Here is a 12,011-nt window from a genome sequence, read left to right on the forward strand (position 1 = left end):
ATTGATTGCTAAAAATGTTCAAGTTTGTTTGATGAGGCATTCGCAAACTGGATACATATTGTACCGCTACGGCTGTATACAACAAACAAATGCACGAGAAAACCCTGTTTTTGTAAGAATGTTGCATTCATTCTAATTGCTGGTTTATATTTTAAAAAATCAAAGCACTGGGATAGACAATCTATTCATACGTATGAGCCGCATAATGGGAAAAGCGGGTTAAAAGCATGTGCGTTTAGTATCGTCCCTATGGAAAGCCAAAGCGGACACCCGCTAAAATACATATAATTATATAGGAACTATCGGGATTTTCATTTCTCGCGGAACTTTCACTTTTCGCGAAAAACCACAACATGGCCAAAAAAATACATAAAAATCGAAATCTAAAAAGCGCGGAACTTTCATATATTTCCGTCGGAACAATTATCTTTCAGCCATGTATAGAAAAAGCGGGCTCAATTTATCGCGCTGAACCTACTCTGTACAAAAAGTAGTGTATGAAATCGCGCGGAGATTGTAGAATGCTATTTTAAGAAGTCTATATCGTCCGCGAAAATTGAGCATTGAATTACTGTACAAATCTCGGGTTGCTATGTAAATTGCGGGTTGCTAATGAAAAATCGCGCGGAAGTTTCATTACTCCGCGCGATTTTTCAATAGCATTTGAATAACTGCATGAAATTCGGGTTGCTATGTGGTTACGCGATAAAATTTGATTGGTTCCGACTCATAGAATGAACCAATCAAAACTTGCGTCTTATTTAGCATCCATGCAGTCATCATGATGACGGTTGTTTCACATTAACACAAAACCTTTAAAGGGCGAAAGAATGATCAATTTTGATGACATTAGCCATGAGGTTAGTATTTAACATGCATGAATTACGAATTGGAATGCAATTAAAACAGATCAAGAGTATCGAGTGTTGTTTTCACGGTTTGTCGATATGCAAAAGTCTCTGGTAAAACATAAACACGTCAGACTCATATGTCGTCAAAAAATGAAATAGTGTTTGTGGGCAAGAAAAATCTTCCCTAAAGCTCAGTAAGCAGAGAGCCAAGTTATTGTTATGGTAGTCGTGTGCTCTAGTCCAGCACCGTATACACCTTCAATTAAAAAGAACAAGGCTTTACAGGCAATTCATCCCAAAGGCAACTCGTACCTTGGTCAACTCGTACCCATTTTTGTCAACTCGTACCTCATTCAAACTATTCGACTTGTTACATTTGTCTTATTTTGTCACAATTGTCAAATCATTGAAAGACACCAAACACAAGTGTCAATTTTCATCAACACTTTAGCTGCGTCATACATATCTGCAGCAAACAACTTGCGTGAGAAATGCTTAGATAATTTTAGTGGAAACATTAAGAGGAAAATAAACATTGTCTGTATGAGTTTGACTTATAAGCTAACCATCCTACACCTATTTCTGTATATCGGGTACGGGTTTAGTTTGGGTAGGTACAAGTTTACTAAAAAACAGGTACGAGTGGGTAGGTGTTTACCACGGAACAATTTGACCGGCATGCAGAACAAGTTTATTGATTATTATATTTAACTGTCACACAAATCTGGAAGATAACACAATGTATTACAAACACAATGACTGTCAAGACATTCTAAACTCTTACAGTTAACATATAACAGGTGTACATGTCTGATATACTGACCAAATAAAATTGCTTGTGTTTCATTGCACAGTCAATACCATCTTGTCTTTATGCTGACATATAGAACGGATAAATAGTAAACTGTCGTTTTATATGCTATGGGATTGTTTTTCAAGACTTGTATGTTCAGATGACAAAATTGCCATAATTTTTCTCTTTATATTTTATTCCTGCTAAATGGTTGATGCAATAAAGTTTAGTCTTTAATGACTTGTGCTTCTTGTAAAGTTGTAATATTATTTGTAAGCAAATTTGGCTGTAGTATTAGATGCATGCTGTACAAGATACTGTAAATCAACAATATATTGTTTGAGTATGAATAGATAATTTAAGTAGCACAGCCATTCATTTTGCCTTCCACCATGTCCAATTTTGGTTAGACAGTTGCAAGTTACTTGCATTAGTATGAACATCGGTTCAATTAAAACCAGGCTGTATTGATAAAAGAAAAATATAATTTGGTTTCATGGGGATTCAAACCAGGGTCTTCTAGAGTAAACTTCTTTACCACTGTGCCATTCTTTGAAATGAAATAATTACATACCAAATTTATAGGTGCTATGGCACTTTGATTGAAACCAAAGTCTTAAAATGACTTAAGTATAATTGCTGTTGTGTTATTATTAACCTTTTCCTGCTCTGAGGCAATTTTAAAATTTCTACATGCAAACATCATAAAACCAGAACAGCCTGCAAGTAATTCGCAATCTGTTCAGGTTTTATGCTGTTTGCTGCTCATCAGTATCCATGGGTTGGAAACAAAGCCTTTAAAACTTTAATATAGTAAGAAAGGTCTTAAATTAAATTTATTCTCGAATGTGTCTTAGTGCGTTTTTAAGTGGTACAGGGTTAAATGTCTTGTTTTGTTTTTTATTATCTTTGGTTTATTCAACATATATGAGCCTTGCTCATTGAAAAAGGGGTTTAATGCATGCTTCATTAAGTATCGTCCCTGATTAGCCTGTGCGGTCTGCCCAGGCTAATCTGGAGTGCACATGCATTAAACCCCTTTTTCACAGAGCGAGGCTCATATGTATTAGACAGCGCATTCAAATAATACAATTTAAATCTGAATATTTTATTTAGTTGAAATACCATAAAGCTTACTATGTTTGCAGTTTTAGTGAAAACACAAACTTTGAATCAAAGAAGCATATAATGTGTATTACTCATTAAATCAACTTCCACTTTATTCCATACACGTGTTCGACTCTGTGACATTATGTTCTGTCAAAGCTTTTTATTGCAAATTCATTAAACATAAATTGGTAACCTTGGGTATCCAAAAGGAATCCAAATTTTACTAGCCATAGACTTTCCAAAATGCAATTGTTTCTGAGAAGTATTTTTCTCTAGAAGGTGGCAAAACTCCTAAGCAATTCCTTTTTGGGCTAATGGTAGGGCTAATGCGTGTAACACCCGTTACAAATCAATAAAGCATGCTTAACAATAGCAGAACTCTTTTGACTTTTAATTATCTTTTCCAGTCTTTAAATCTTTATAAAATTCATTGTCCCACTAACACCATCCTATAAAACAGGTTATGGCTTCCAATTGTTAATCAACTATAAAGCATGAACAAAGGCACAAATATCGCAGTATCTTTTGCAAATGAGACAAATGGCCATGCCCTCGATACGACATAAAAAGCAAGATTTCTTGTCAGGCGGTAAGCTGAATCCTCGAGAACATTCGAAAGATTGTCCATTTAATGCGCCACTGGGCCGTTCCTATTAAAATGGGCATCATGCACAGAACTTGGCCATCCAGGGCATATGTCCAAACATTTCAAGTTACTGTCACAGACTGCTTTAAGGAACTAAACTGCTGATAAACAAGGACCTATGCTCAGATGTTGAAGCAGGACATGCACTGTGGGTTCCATCAACAGTCCAATCATTTTACATCATTGATGAAATCCATAGACAATGATCTTCAGCTCATGACGAGATTCTTGAAATCTGATGTACTGCTTCATCATTGCTGACAAGACTCTTCATGTTGAAATGACTGTGTAATGTTGAGACCCTGAAATACAAAAGTATAATTCATGCAAGAGTTTAGCCATATTAATTATGCTTGATTGTATTGAAAGCTTTAGGCTTATTAAGACATTCTAGAGTCTGTTTTCTGGGAATAATCAGTACTTTGTATATATGAAGTCTATGAAGATAAAGAGAACGCTAATAAACAGGGTTGAACCCAAAATGTTCCCATCACTAGGTGAACACCATATCCACTACCCCAGCATGACAAAGTAAATGAAGTGAAGCTTCTAAGTTATGTCTCATTTGATTGTTAACAAGAGCACCGCCCTGCAGGTTCAGACCTCTCATCTATTTTTGTTAAAGGTGAAGGGACCTATCTCAATACTTCAATCACAAATGAGGGAGAGGTGGGGTGGAGAAGGGTGTATAGTGTGGTGGTGTGGTAATTTATTACATTATCTTCCAAAAATGAAAAAATAATAAAAATAAATATTTGTGTTTTTTAGCCATGTTTAAAAAAAAATGGGTGGGGGGTATAGTGTGAGGGTGTGGTCATTTATTAGATGATCTTTCAAAATGAAAAAAATGTACTTTTTTCTTTTGGGGGGGCGTGGGGGATGGTTTGGGTGGAGTCTATTGTGGTATGTCAGGTAAGAGTTGCTTTGTAACGCTTGTAAAGAAGTTATGGAAATTTTAGCAAAATTTAAAAATTTCACCTTGAGTCATGGTCATTCAAAGATCAAGGTAAAATTCAACTTGCCAGGTACAGTAACTTATGATAGCATGACAGTATTTGAAGTTTGAAAGCAATAGCCTTGGTACTTGAGAAGTAAAGTAGATCAAAACACAAAATTTAACCATATATTCAAAGTTTCTTAGTAAGAAAAGGACCATAATTCCATCAAAATGACAACCAGAGTTATTCAACTTGTCCTGTACTGTCACCTTATGATAATTTGCGAGTGTTCCAAGTATGAAAGCAATATCTATGATACTTTAGGAGTAAAGTGGACCAAAACACAAAACTTAACCAAATTTTCAATTTTCTAAGAATAAAAAGGGAACATAATTCTTTCAAAATGCCAGTCAGAGTCATATAACTTTGCCTGCACAGTCCCCTTATGATAGTAAGTGTTGCAAGTATGAAAGCAATAGCTTTGATACTTAAGGATTAAAATGGACCTAAACACAAAACTTAACCAAATTTTCAATTTTCTAAGTATAAAAAGGGCACATAATTCTGTCAAAATGCACGCCAGAGTTATCTAACTTTGCCTGCCCAGTCCCCTCATAGTAGTAAGTAAATGTACTAAGTTTTATACTTGATACTTTATGAGAAAAACTTAAAAAACTAAACACAAAACTTAACCGTAAGCCGATGCAGACGCCGACGCCAAAATGATGACTGTAGCTCATTTAAAAAAAAAAAAAATAGATGAGCTTATAAATAAAATGTAACATATTGCAAACTTGATTACACGATTTTTCATAAATACTCTTTCAGCTTTTTATTTATATATGAAGGCTAGGGCCTCTTTCTGCGAGCCTTACATATTTGCAATTGTCAAGACTCCTTCACATACAATTTACCTTTGCTTATTCCAATATCCTTTTGCCAACCAAAATTGTGCGGTCACGCACCATACATGGTTCCACAGTTGTACAGAATTCCTACAAAATAAATGAAGTATACATTTACAATTCAAATTTCTTTTCAAAGAATGTGTAGGTAACTAAATTCCCTATACATTACTTTAATGTCATAAAATAAATTTTTAACAAGGGCTGTTTGTAAAACATGCATGCCCCCCATATGGGCTGTAAATTGTAGTGGCAGCCATTGTGTGAATACGTTTTTTGGCACTGTGACCTTGACCTTTGACCTATTGACCTGAAAGTCAATAGGGGTCATCTGCGAGTCATTATCAATGTACCTATGAAGTTTCATGATCCTAGGCATAAGTTCTTGAGTTATCATCCGGAAACCATTTTACTATTTCGGATCACCGTGACCTTGACCTTCGACTTAGTGACCTCAAAATCAATAGGGTCATCTGCGAGTCATGATCAATGTACCTATGAAGTTTCATGATCCTAGGCATAAGCGTTCTTGAGTTATCATCCAGAAACCATTTTACTATTTCGGGTCACCGTGACCTTGACCTAGTGACCTGAAAATCAATAGGGGTCATCTGGGAGTCATGATCAATATACCTATGAAGTTTCATGATCCTAGGCAAAATCGTTCTTGAGTTATCATCTGGAAACCATCTGGTGGACAGACATACGGACATTCGGACCGACATGTGCAAAACAATAAACCTCCTCTTCTTCGGAAGGGGGCATAAATATTTAACAGATATTTAACAAAAATTAACTTGATTCATCAAATTAATCATTATCGAATAATAGACCAGTTTCACAATATGAACACCGATACTATTTTTAGATATCAATCTATATCACCTGACGCGTCAAATTGCAGAACAAGGCTGAACGAGGAACTGCTTTTCTTTTGCTATCCCAATTGCGTTGAATATCAAGATTTTAATGCGCACTGACACTGGTTACAATTTAGTCAAACATACGCATACAGACAACCATCACATGTCATGCTGTGTTAAGTCAAAAAAATTGATAAGTAATTCAAATATAAAAATTATAACGCCTAAATAATGATTCAAGGACATAATATTTAGTAATATGAGTGTATATTAATGAATTATATTTAATCTTTATAAATAACAAGAGATGTGTTCATCAGAAACACAATGCCCACTACTGCGCCGCTTTTAATTATACATATTTTTTTTAGCTTTCACCTTGAAGGATGACCTTGACCTTCCACCACTCAAAATGTGCAGCTTCATGAGATACACATGCATGCCAAATATCAAGTTGCAATCTTCAATGTTGCAAAAGTTATGGACAACGTTACTTTTTTTTCGGACAGACGGACAGACTGACATACTGACTGACTGACGGACAGTTCAACTGCTATATGCCACCCTACCAGGGGCATACAATTACTAGTTACCCATAAGCATCAGAGTAAATGTGGTCTGAAGACTAAACATCGATTATTGCACAAATCAAAGTCATAAATTAATAGTATACAATACAAAGTATTGTCAAACTACAATTTTCAAAGGTAGGATGTGTACTATTTCATGAATCATAGAACGTGTTAGAGTTGAATAAAGCATCAGACAAAGTCCTATCAAAAAGAAAAAAATGACACAAATGTTTAGCATTAAATTTTTGAAATATAAAAAATATATAGGTATAAAGCACTTTATAATTATGATAAAACTGGCTAATATCTATACAGTATTTAGTTTCTGACAATCTTTTTGGACAGATGACTTTCAATGTTGACAATATCTTTTATGTTCAGTAAAAGCAACAATTGAGTATTTGGCGTTAAATTATTCCAAGAAACGGCTACGCAATGCTACAACCACGAGAAGCCATGGTCACATGGAGGTGTCATTAATTGTGTTAAATGACCAGATATCTGCAACATGTGGTTTATGACATCACATTGTTATTTAGTATTTGTCTGCACAGTATCTGATCATAAAGAGGTTATTGGTTTGTGCTGAATACAGGGGAATTTAAACGCAACATCTATTAATAAATAAAATAATTGATTAATCGCCCAAATTATGCGCAAACAAAGAGTGTCAGATAATCCAATAAGTTTTAGACTGTCAATTTACACACACTAAGAATTGAAAGCCATACTTGGAGTGTCAGAATTTGTGCAAAAAAAAAAAAGAATACAAACAAGTACTTTAATCAAGAAAATGTATTTCATATATTGGCACTTAAAATAGAAACAAAGTATATATTAAGTAATTAAAGGCTATTTCTGACGAAGTCAATTTGTGTTGGCAATATCATTAAGTTGTCGAATGATCAAAAGCAGAGAGATATTGCGATGCACTATTAGAAATCTCTACACGTTAAGCCTCATTCTGGAATTCTGCGAGTCATTTGACTATGCGCTTTTGGCTTATTGTATAAAGGGTCTATTCACTTATAAATACTTTAAAGAAGTAGATTTTCCATCACTCTACAGCGGCTGCGCTTTCTTAAAGGAAGTTTGGGAGTAAAATAGATCTACTCCAAGTTTTTGTCACAAAAAACTTCCAACATACAACACTTTCAAGTAGAGAATTAGCCGCATTTAGTGGATGATTTAGAAACATGATTAATTTAAAATACATGTAATAGCTATTGAAAAGTTAAGTTATCCAGTTATTCTTGCTGCAATGTGGATAAAAATAATACAAACCAATAGCTGACAAACCTGATATCAGTGATATGTTGACCTTTGAAGTCGAAATTGAGACCTGAAATCTGTCTGTATAGAGAGGCACAATTTGTTTGGCATATCTTCAACCATTACTGGCAACACACACCTACAAAATTTATATATAAAATATATAAAAACATAAATTTATTTATAATTTTATTTATTAACTTATGACGAAATATTTTAATCTATGTCAGCTATAACGAAACTAAAAACGGATTAAAACCAATACCTTTTTTAAATTAATAGGTTGAAAACAAAAATAAATTTATTAATATATTGACCTTCAATTGAACGAATACAAGACACAAGTACATTACATTACAATAAGTTATTATTTCAGTCACGTTCTGAGAAAACTGGGCTTAATTCATGTGAGTAAAGTATCATCCCAGATTAGCCTGTGCAGTCCACACTGGCTAATCAGGGTCTGGACGACACTTTCCGCCTAAACTTGATTTTCGGTAAGGAGGGACTTCCTTGAAACAAAAAAAAAAATACCATAAAAAGCGGAAAGTGTCATCCATGATTAGCCTGTGCGGACTGCACGGGCTAATCTGGGATGACACTTTACGCACATGCATTAAGCCCAGTTTTCTCAGAACGCGGCTCATTTAATTAACGATTGTCAACATTATGCATATTATCGGATAGTTTTACACAATATTAAAAAAATTCAAATACATACCTGGTAATACATGTTAATGATTGTATGCAATAAAGTTATTGATCCCAATCTGATCTATTTCCGAATTATCTGCGAATCCATCGAGTAGAAACAATAACCATGCAATTCGCTCTGTCATCTTGAAACGTTACTGAACGCACTGATTGTGTTGCATTTGTTACAAAGTTTCTGATTGGTTATTTCTAAGTATCGGATCCAATCAAATTTTTCGGGTAACTAAGGATTCTAACACCTAACAACACGAGATTTGTACAGTAATTCAATACTTAATTTTCGCGGACGATCGTTGCAGGAATTCAAATAAACCGTTACACTAAGTTTAGATTCACATCGTACATGTATGGTATACATGCTGGCGAATTCGGCTGTACAGCCGTTTTCAATTTCAGAATTAAATATCTGGCTTATTTCGCATTTTTCGACACATGTTCTTCTTAACTTTTATTTTAATTTATATTGTAATATATATATAATAAGTTTTTTACACATTTTGTATAAATTCATAAATATTTGACAAAATCGTATATACCCGCTTTAAATAGCATTCTACAATCTCCGCGCGATTTTATACACTACTATTTGTACAGAGTAGATAATATTAAGGTTCCGCGCGATTAATTGAGCCCGCTTTTTCTACAGGGTTGAACGATAATTGTTCCGACGGAAAATATGTGAAAGTTCCGCGCTTTTTATATTTCGATTTGTATGTAGTGTTTTATGGCCATGCTGGCATTGGTTTTTCGCGGAAAGTGAAAGTTCCGCGAAAAATGAGAATCCCGATATTTACTATATAAGTATATGTATTTTAGCGGGGGTCCCCTTTGGCTTGCCATACGTCCCTGATTAGCTGGTGCAGTACACACAGGCAAATTAGGCACACAATTTTTCGACTAGACTAGACTGGATTTAAATTCGAGACTGGGTATGAGACGCCTAATCTGTGTTTACCAAAAGTAGCCGAAACACAGCTAAATAATAAAATTACAATCAATTACACGCATCAGTCGGTTAACAAATTCTCAATTAAAATGTGTCTGACTTGCCTATTGCCCTTTATCTGTATCAGTGTAAAGTTAAACAAAACAACACTCATCGTCCATTTATCACAGCAATACTAAAATGCTGTTGTTTCCATCTGTTGTGGCTGACCTGAAGAGTTGCGTCTGACCCATCGGGAGCGCGTTGCGCATGCGTATTGAGGGGACGCCGTGAGCCTGTCCGACTGTTAACGAACGAACACTCAGTGAAATTAGCTTGTGATTATTGTTATTAAATCGTTATATCTTTTAGCACGTGTTAAGTTTTACCTGGAAAATAGTAAAGATACATCATTGGCGACGAGGCAAATACTTAAAGAACAGCGGGATTCCGGGTAATTAAGAACTTTTGCATTTGCCAGTTTGGCAACCACGTGCTATTGAAACATCGTATTTCACAACTGAGATCGTCTAGAGTACGTTCGTCGGTGCAGATCGACCAGCACAGATTATTTTTAAACAAATTTGAGCCAGTTTGGCAGTATTAATTTGTTTAAGAAGTGTTTCTCTTGAAAAGAAAATTGTTGCTGTGACGTCACGAGTTTATGAGCACACAGGTGAACATGTACTAGCCGTTTTCGCAGTTTGCGGAGGCGCATAGGGGTACGTCGCAGTTTGCGCACAGGGACTTCTCGCATTTGCAGTTTTCGGGGGCACACAGGATGTTTTTTTGCAGTTTGCAAACAGATACTATGCTGCAGTTGTAAAGACGGAGGGAGTTGAACTTGGCTGTTCGTATACTTCTGACCAGTTTGGTTGGTATGGTGGGCTATTGTTGCAATTAATTAAGTGAACATTGGTTAACAATATTATTCAACATAATTTGGTTTAAATACATCGTTTGGACTATTTAGGTATTAAACTTCTGCAGTGATCCGAACTGTGTAAGATGCAATAAATACACAGAAGTTTTATGCAAGGCCCGGAATTGCCTTGATGATGTATCTGAAAAACAAATAGCTTCTGATATTAAAAGCGGAATCAGTAGCGGTAGATATGAAGATGAAGAGCAGCAGCCCATTTAAAAACGATAAGAAAAAGCAGTCAAGACACAATGAAAGGCCCTGTAAGCCCTCAATTTATAGCCAGGGGGTTGAACAGCCGTTGAAGAAACAATTCAGAAGAAATGAGAGCAGTGACTCGGACAATGAATCAGCGGTGCGGGTGGAAAAGAGGCAAAAGGGAAATCACTCCAAGACTTATGATCATTTTAGGCGTCGTCGGTCACAGGATAGGGTATCAGAGGAAGACGACGACAGTGGCTCGGGAAATGAAGACGACAACAGACGGTCAGTTCGTAAACATTTCCGCTACAGTCATGCTCCATCTGGTGGTAGGCCATCACAAAAGCCAAAGCACAGGAATCACTCCAGCGACTCCAGTTCGAGATCAGGGTCAAGACACGGTGTTTCAAGGAGGCGGCATCGTCATGTACTAGGTCGTCACAGGGCAAGGTCATCACAATCAAGGTTCTATTACAGTTCCAGTTCAGAATCTGATAGTTTATCAGAGAATGAATATCACTCTAGAGTCCACGGTGATCCAAGGAGGCAGCCAAAGAACCTACGATATGATGGACGAACCAGTTGGCTGTCATTCAAGCAAAAGTTCAACAGCTATCGGAAAGTCTACAAATGGTCTGATCATGAATGCCGTGATTACCTGAACTGGTGCCTCGAGGGGAAGGCTCTCGATTACTTCACTATCGAGACGCATATGGGAGAAAGTTTTTCTTTCCGTGACATTATGCGAAAGATGGAAAGGCGCTTTGTTTCAAAGGAACTACCTGAGACAAGTAGAGCTAAGTTCCAGCAGGCTACACAGCAACCGGAGGAATCGTTAGAAGATTGGGCGGATAGAGTGTTAACTCTGGCAATACCTGCTTTTAGGGACCTTCCTGATCAGTTTGGTCAAAGGGAGGCAGTTTCAAAGTTCTGTCAAGGTTGTATTGACAGTGAAGCAGGGAAACACGCCTGTTTTGAACGACCACGATCTATTCAGCATGCTGTTGATCTGGTACGACACTACAGTATGTCACTCAAGTGGTGGATGGCAAGAAGGCTAAGCAATATGATCAAGAAATAGCGGTCAATGCGGTTCAGTCCCCGTGTGATGTGAGATTAGAAAAACTGGAAAAGGCGATCGAGCAGCTGACTTGTAAGTTTGAAGCTAGTTTAGCATCAAACAGTGCAAGAAATAACGAGGATATGACGTTCCCACAGAGGACTTTAGATGTTTTCATTGTAATGGCAGGGGCCATATAAAAAAGAATTGTAAGGTGTACCAGGAATCCCTTAAATCAA

General features: G+C 36.3%; 1 protein-coding gene and 1 long non-coding RNA gene across 7 annotated transcripts in view; both read right to left on the reverse strand.

Annotated features, from left to right (window-relative positions):
• The window catches only part of LOC127874304 (probable thiopurine S-methyltransferase), a 40,268-nt gene that overhangs the window by 15,060 nt on the left and 13,197 nt on the right, over positions 1-12,011 (reverse strand). The window contains exon 1 of one of the 6 annotated variants that reach the window (XM_052418552.1): positions 9,715-9,739. The exons of the other annotated variants lie outside the window; for them this stretch is intronic. The gene's annotated coding sequence lies outside the window, so the exon portion shown is untranslated. Of the gene's footprint in view, positions 1-9,714; positions 9,740-12,011 lie in introns of those variants that run through there. 6 annotated transcript variants of the gene reach the window in all.
• Positions 5-9,150, reverse strand: LOC127874306 (uncharacterized). Its single transcript, XR_008046798.1, has 4 exons — positions 8,672-9,150; positions 7,978-8,089; positions 5,253-5,333; positions 5-3,702 (listed from the first exon to the last, which is right to left on the reverse strand). It is a non-coding gene; the product is annotated as an uncharacterized LOC127874306 (long non-coding RNA).

Source organism: Dreissena polymorpha, chromosome 3, assembly GCF_020536995.1.
Source record: "Dreissena polymorpha isolate Duluth1 chromosome 3, UMN_Dpol_1.0, whole genome shotgun sequence".
NCBI classification, from domain to species: Eukaryota; Metazoa; Mollusca; class Bivalvia; order Myida; family Dreissenidae; genus Dreissena; species Dreissena polymorpha.